At 60.1% G+C, this 7,331-nt stretch overlaps 1 long non-coding RNA gene across 1 annotated transcript; it reads left to right on the top strand.

The window, feature by feature from the left end:
* The first annotated feature begins 1,671 nt into the window (after positions 1–1,671).
* Positions 1,672–6,768, top strand: LOC116561826. The gene is made up of 2 exons (XR_004273625.1): positions 1,672–1,888; positions 6,510–6,768. It is a non-coding gene; the product is annotated as an uncharacterized LOC116561826 (long non-coding RNA).
* Positions 6,769–7,331: the final 563 nt, after the last annotated feature.

The raw sequence follows: 7,331 nt of genomic DNA, 5'->3' as shown, positions 1-7,331 counted from the left end.
ACAGTCTGTTGTTTACGGGATCAGTTCCCACAGAAGCTGCCTGTACTTGGAGCCTGGCCCCAGGTTGCTTCTGTGGAGCTCCCGAGATGCGTGGGGCTGGGCATCAGAGAGAACTGCCAGGGCAAAGTCCCACCTGCCAAAGGGTGCCGGGCCTGTTCAGGACCTTGGGTGGGCCTTGAGCAGTGTGTGCCCTGCTTACCTCATTCAGAAACGACTGAAGAGAATCACCCAAAATCCCACAGCCTGAGAACCCAGGCTTGTGGGGTCAAAAGGTTCCAGGAAGCTGCGGCAGGCCTGTCCTCCTGGGCCACAATGTGTGCTTGTGCCCAGGTCGGTGGTGAGGCCGCAGTGGCCCGAGGCTGCCTTTGCAAAGTAATATGGACCTTCATTTTCTCATGGCTATGGCCCAGAGGGGTCTGCAGCAGTCTGCGAGGGGAAAGAGCGCAGCTCTGCCCTTTGTGGAGATGGTGGCAGCTCCCTGAGAAAAGATGCGTCTGTTGGCTGCATCCAGATCTGGCCAGGGCCCCGAGGAAGGACAGTGACGGAAACTGCTGGAGGAGTGTGGGAATGGAAACATTCAGGCCTCCACCCTCCTGTGTGGCAGACGCCCCCATACCCCCTGTTCAGCCTCCACCCCCCTGCGTGGCGGACACCCCCCCACCCCGTGTTCAGCCTCCACCCTCCTGCGTGGCGGACACCCCACATATGCACTGGTTCTAACGCCACTCTGTGCACGTGAACAGAGTGTGGTGTGGGTGTTGGCTATGCGTGGCATGGCCACACACCCCTGCCAGGTGTTTGCATGGCATGGCAGGCCCAGCAGATCTGCGAGATCTGCTCACTCCCAAGCAGGGACCCCAAGGCTCCAGTGGCACCACGCAGAGGTCCAGGGCAGCCCAATTCCGGGGATGTCCCGGTGGAAGAGGCGAGCAGGGGCCACTGGCAGCCATTACAACAGTGATTCGAAAATGCACAGGGCCAGGCCCGCCCTCAGGGCCTCTTGCTTGGCCAATGACTTTCCTCCCTCATGGCAGGGGTTTATTCTCTGGAACGGGTGTTGTTGCCCGCAGCACCGTGCACATTTTGGAAGAGATGCATCTGAGGTGGGGCTGCCCTGGGAACTGCTAGGTGCTGAGCGACATCCCCACGCCCCACCCCTTGACGCCAGGGGCACCCGCCTTGTGACTGTGCCAGCCATAGAGGCCTTCAGACACGGCCACGTGTTCCCTGGGACAGACCCACCGTCCTGGGCATGCCAGGCATCCCCTACGAGGCGGCCACCTCCTCCCACATCTCCCCACTCTTCCCCATCTCCCCCAGTGCCTGTGGGATTGAGGGCCCATGTGAGACTTTTGTGTTCTCCTCCCTAACTCAGAAAGGTCTGCTTCAAACCTGAGAAATGACTGCAGAGCGGCTGTAAAATCCAAACCCTCCCCTCAGGCCTGGAGGAAAAATGAGCCACTTCCATTTCTTGGCGCATTTGCTGTGAGCCTTGGACAAGCTCCCAGGGTCTGGCCTCCGCCCAGGCAGCCGGCCGGTCCCTCCCAGGGGCCTCCCCGTCGGGCTTCCTTGTTCTAAATGGAGGTGGAGACGCCACGGCAAACACAGCGATGGGGTGCGAGGGTTTTCAGAGTGGGCCCCACCTGACGCTGGGAGAGACGGGGGTTTCTCGATATTGCCGGAAAAGCCGTGTTGTAAAGGCTGCGTCTGTTGTGCTGCGTCTGGAGGGGCAGCTTTGCGGCTTAGCATGTCGGTTTTCTACAAATACCATTTCTACTGCAGAAATGCCTCGGGTGCGTGTGGAGTCCAAAATAGAACGTCTAGACAAACTCCTACTGTCTGACCTTTGATGTGCTTCCTCATCCACCCGGCCGTGCCAAGCAGATCGGTGAGTAAGAGCAACTCCCTTCACACTCTGTCATAAAGGCCTGACGAGGCCCAGGCTGCGGTGATGAATTTCAGTCTGGCTGCACCCCCACCTGCAGGGCTCCCACGTGGCTTCCCGGTGCGCTGTGTGCCTGGGTCGCCTTGAACTAATTTCAAGTCGGAGTCCAAAAGCCAAGGACTGCCAGAAAACAGAACTCGCTTTCAGCTGGCAGGGCCAGAGTTTACACAAAACGTGAAGAGGGAGGCTGCAGGCAGCTCTGGAGATGACAGCATAGAAGTCGGGACGGGGTGGCCGAGGGGCCTCCCCCTGCGCAGGCCTGGGGGCGGCTGTTCTGTGAGGAGTAGAGCCTGCGGCGTGGTGAGGCCGGGCCCCTCATCCCGGCCCCAGTCCTCCTCTCACCTCCCCGCCACACACTGTCCTGAGCCTCTCAAAGCCGCCTGTGTGGAAGATTGGATGCAGGAGAGACGCGCTCTGCTCTGAATTAGCGCAGAGGCGGCCCTGGGTTTCGGGCATGCTGCGGGGTGGGCACTTTGCTCTGAGGGACTGAGCGTGGTGGTGAGGGAGGTGCGGGCCAGGCAGAGTGGGACACGGGCGGTCACCGAGATTCATAGCGGGGCGGGGCCTGTGCCAGGGGGTGCTGCCCGCATGGCCCATGTGTCTGGCTTCTGTGTCTCTAGCGGCAAGGCCGTTTCCCCAGATGGCAGAGCTCGTGGTAAGTGGGGTTGCTTCCCTGGGGACAAACCTCTGGTCCTAAAATGGAAGGCCGTGGTGAAAGACTACCCGTTTTACTGGAAAAGAGGTGACTTTGCCAGAACCACATTGGTGCCACAAAGTGAGGAATACCTGTCTTTCCACCTTGGTGCCAACTGGCCCATCACTGCAGCTTCACTGTCCAAAAAAGGAGAAAGAAAAACTTTCACCAGAGAGTATAACCCTTGGACCAGAAAGCAAAATGCAAGCCTCGGTCTAGCTCTTTCTGCAGCCACGCTTGGCCTGGCCGGCAGACCCGCCAGGCGGAGCGGATGGAAAGTGGGCTGGTACCGGGGCCTGCCGCACGGCGAGCCCTGGGGTGCCACGTCTGGAGGGGGCAGCTTTGCAGCTTAGCATGTCGGTTTTCTACAAATACCAGAAACGCAGGGTTTCCAGAGTCCGCTGACCAGAGGTGGGTGAGACATTGGCAATTCAGAAGATACTGCACCACTGAGTCACAGAAAAGTCTACACATTTCCCTGAGTTTCTCACAATCTGCCCATGGCTGGCGCTGAAGCTCCTTTGGGGCAATGTCGGCCTGTGGGCCCCTGGCAGAGCTGCCATGTTCCAGGCTGAGAGCAGTGAGGCCCAGGTCCAGCTCTGAAGCCCGCACAGGCCTCTGTAGCCCCTGACTCAGCTGCCACTTTGCCCCGCGGGCCCACAGCACAGTCTGGAAACACAGAGGCTGTCCCTGTGGTGGCACCAGGGGATGCCACTGAGCCTTGGGCAGCAGCCACAACAGAGCCAAGCAGGACTGCACCACAGTGAAGAAAATCTGCCACCACCAGGGCCAGACCCACGCTTGGTGCTGAGTCGGCCTCACTTGGTTTCCCCGTTGGAAGGTGAGGAGAATGAGAGCCTCTCCCATGGGCATTTGTTCACACTGATGGGCAGTGCTGGCTGGTACAGGCCTGGCCGGGCCCCTGACCCACACGGCACAGCCTCTGCAGGGGGCCACTGACCAACCCTAGGTCTCTACTGCCACAGCCTGGCATTAGGCACTGGTCACAGCCTACAGGTTCCGGGGCGGCAGGGAGCCCCCGTCCCAGCAGTGAAGGATGCCAAGGGCCCTGCAGCCCCGTCCCGGGACCCTGAGTGCGGCTCTTGCCGCCCACCCCACCAGCACTTCCCAGGGGCACTGCAAGGTCCCCCCCTCAGCATCCTGGGAGGGATGGCATGTCCCCTGCACTGTCTGTGCAGGAGAAGGCCTTAACCTCTGGCTCCTGAGGCCCTGGCGCTTCCACCCACTCTAAACTAGTCCCTGTGAGGATGCACACGTGCTTCCCAGCTTCTGTGTGGCTGCATTACAGTGTTTGAGGGAGGTAGATGTGCTGTGCCTTTAAAACAGTCTGACGGCTCTGCACTCCTTTCCCATCCCTTAACTGTCATGTGTTTTTGATGAAATGAGTTATTTAAAAAATACAGACCTTCTTCTGGAAGTTTTGAAGAATCTTGGACTCTGAGGGCTCCTTTCCCTTCTCTGTGATCAAGGGTTGGGTGGGGGTGCTGGGCCTGCATGGATGCTGGGGGGATGCAGGGGGTCCTGGGGGAGCATTGGAGCCTGGCAAGTTGGGCTGCTACCAGGAACCTGAACACCACCAGACACCCTGGGAGAGGTGAGCTGCGAGGCCAGGCTCAAAGCAGAGGGCACAGGCCGGAGGCATCAGGACCAGAGTCCAGGGTGTCCACGGTGCAGGAGTGTGGCAGAGGAGGGTGGGGATGTGGGCATGGGGGTATGGGATGCGGGGTGCTGGGTATGGGGTGTGGGACTCAGAGTTGCTGGGTGGATGGTGCAGGGTTTGTGGGGGGTGGGGGCTGTGTCGGGCACAGGGTATTCAGGGTGGGGGTGGGGAGAATGCGGGATGCCGGGTTGCTGGGTGTATGGTGCGAAGTTGGGTGGGGTGGGAGCCTATGGGGAAGGTGCAGGGGTGCCTCCAGGCCTGGACCTGCTGGGGTTGTGCTGGTTCTGCTGCTGAAGGTGACCCGCCTGCTGCTGTGCACAAGTTGCTGAGAATCTGAGCCTGGTTTTCTTACCTGAGAAATGGGGCTAATGACCATCCTGACGGAGCCGTCTGGCGGCCCAGTGCACCACCACAAGCTTCGAAAGCATTTCCATATGGGGCGGGCTTCCCTCCAAGCGCAAAGCCCCCGAATTTCCTACCTGGCTGCTGACTGTCACTTGCTGTTCAAGCTTCTGCAGGGGGTGCGGCTCCGGCCTGGGAACCAGCCCTTTGGGGTCCTGCTTTCGTCCTTGGCTTTCATTTCCTGCTGAGTTCCCTGGACCAGAGGCCTTGGGTTTCGAGGCAGGAACTGAGTTGCTCTTCCCAGCCCAGGATGGAGTCCTGCCCTGAGGCCCCCAGGGCCTGTGCCTGCCCAGCTTCTGCTGGGGCTAGGCAAGGCGAGGTGAGGTTGAGCTGCTTTTCCTCTCAGGCTGCACTGCTGTTCTCAGTTCCAGAATGTTCAACCGGGCGTACCTCGGGTCATGCCTCCCAGCAGCTGTGAGGAGACCCCTGCTGTTGGGGGCAGATCCCGCAGCGCGGACTGATGTAGGTGCTGAAAGAATTCCTGATTGCTGCCTAGACACCAGTGGGCCCTCAGATGCAGCGCGCTGCAGGTACACTCTCCATAAGCCACAGTGGGACTGGGGGGCACGGTGGGACTGGGGGGCACAGGGGCTTATTGGCTGGGTGGGACCTGGGTATCTGAGTTTGTCTGGGCCACCAGGGAAGGTGGCTCGAAAATGCTAAACCCACCCCCCCCACCACAACCCACAGCCCCCAGGCAGGTTCACTTGTTTACAAGGTGCCTCTGGCAGTGCCTCCCACCACCCTCACTGAACCTGTCTGGGGATCAGCCAGAGCAGGGGCCACCAGGAGCACTTGGTGGGAACAGCCCAGGGGGCCAAGGCCCAGTCCAGGAGCCAGCAGGGCACCTGGTTAATGCTGCCAACATCCCATCTTCCCTAAATGCCCCAAATAAAGCAGATACGGCAAATGCTCTGGGCCTGCTTCTGGGGGACCCAAATGCAGCCATCTCAGGGCAGGGCAGGGACAAAGAGGTGGCCAGCGTCAAAGGGGGGACCTGTCTCTCCATGCCCAGGACCCCCTCCTCCAAACCCCACTGCCTGGACAGAGCTACACACCCTGCCCATGCCCAGGGGCACCCGGAGAACATACCCTCTCCATGCCCAGGAGGAGCACCCAGGGAGCACTCCCTGCCCATGCCCAGAAGGAGCTCCTAGGGAGCACTCCCTGCCCATGCTCAGGAGGAGCACCCAGGTAGCACACCCTGCCCATGCCCAGGAGCACTGGGGGAGCACACCCTGCCCATGCCCAGGAGCATGGGGGGAACACCCCCTGCCCATGCCCAGGAGCACCTGGGAAGCATACACTGCCCACATCCAGGAGCAAGGGGGGGGGGGGACATGCCTTGTCCACACCCAGGAGCATCCGGGGAGCACGCCCTGCCCATGCCCAGGAGCACCCAAGGAGCACGCCCTGCCCATGGCCTACCTTGTCCCTGTTTTGAACTTTGGCCTCCAGGCCAGTGAGGAGAAATTTTTGCTTTAAGTCCCTCAGTTTGTGGGACGTGGACCTGGCAGCCCCAGGACCCTAAAACAATGGGTTAAGCAGAAAAAAGTGGTTCCTGTGAGTTCCGGGGGGCTCCAGGGCACATCTGTGGGGCTGGCGTCTGCTCTAGAGGATGGGGTCCCTGCTGAGCTCCGTGCAGGGGCACGAGGCTGGGCTGTGGAGAGCTTCTGGCTGCATGTTGAACCTCCGTGTCCTCAGGCTGTACCCAGAGAGAAGGGCTCAGGAGTGGCGGCTGCTGTCAGAGGTGCCTTTTCATTTTGCTCACTCTCTCCCAACTCCAGGCCCTTGAGAGGTGATGAAAAACCTGCTAAATAGCACAGAGAAGCCCCTCCTGTGGGGTTCGTGGCATTCACCCGAGGAGCTCACTCGGGCCACACTGTCGGCCCACAGAGGGGAAGCCAAGGGAAGAGTCTAATGACTCACCTCAGGCCTCAGAGTGAGCTGCACCAGGCGTTCCCACCACTAAGTCCACAGTCTCTTCAGGTTCTGCCTGACGCTCTCAACTATGGTTCTCTTAATAAAGAATTTCTGTGGAGAAAATGGGTGGGGCTGAAACAGTTTTGCCGCCAACAGTGCCTCTGAATCCCAGTGAAAACAGGCCAGACCTTCTCAGCTCCCAGGGACAACCCCAGTACAGATGGACAGGAGTGCCCCAGGGAGGGGGCCTGGCACGGGGACCACACAAATGTGCACCTGTGTGCATGTGGCAAGCACCTAGGTGGATGTGCGCGTGAGTAAGGTGCGTGTGGTGTGTGCATTGTGTTTGCCTGTGTGTCAGCACCCACCGCGTCTGTACCTGCTGCTGTCTCTTTGGAGAGAAATCCCCAGGTACTCACCTCTGGCCTTCATGGAGCAATGCTTCACATCTGGCTGCGTTGGGTGCTGTCTCGTGGACGAGCTTCGGATTGGAATGGCGCTGTCCAGGCAGGAGCAGGTGGAGAAATGCTTTCTCCAGCCGTGGCTGCTTGCTTCCACAACCTCCTTGGCTGCTCAGGGCTCAGGCTTCTCCATGCAAAGAGGGCCCTCCAGGGGGACTTCCCTGCGTCCACACCAGCCTGGGGCTCAGGGAGACTTTGAGAGGTGGGAACAAGCAGGTGAGGGGA

This window comes from Sapajus apella, unplaced genomic scaffold, assembly GCF_009761245.1.
Source record: "Sapajus apella isolate SASKATOON/1434 unplaced genomic scaffold, GSC_monkey_1.0 scaffold30, whole genome shotgun sequence".
Lineage (NCBI taxonomy): Eukaryota > Metazoa > Chordata > Mammalia > Primates > Cebidae > Sapajus > Sapajus apella.
The sequence above is the reverse complement of the archived record's forward strand: the minus strand, read 5'-3'. Positions and strand labels throughout refer to the sequence as shown.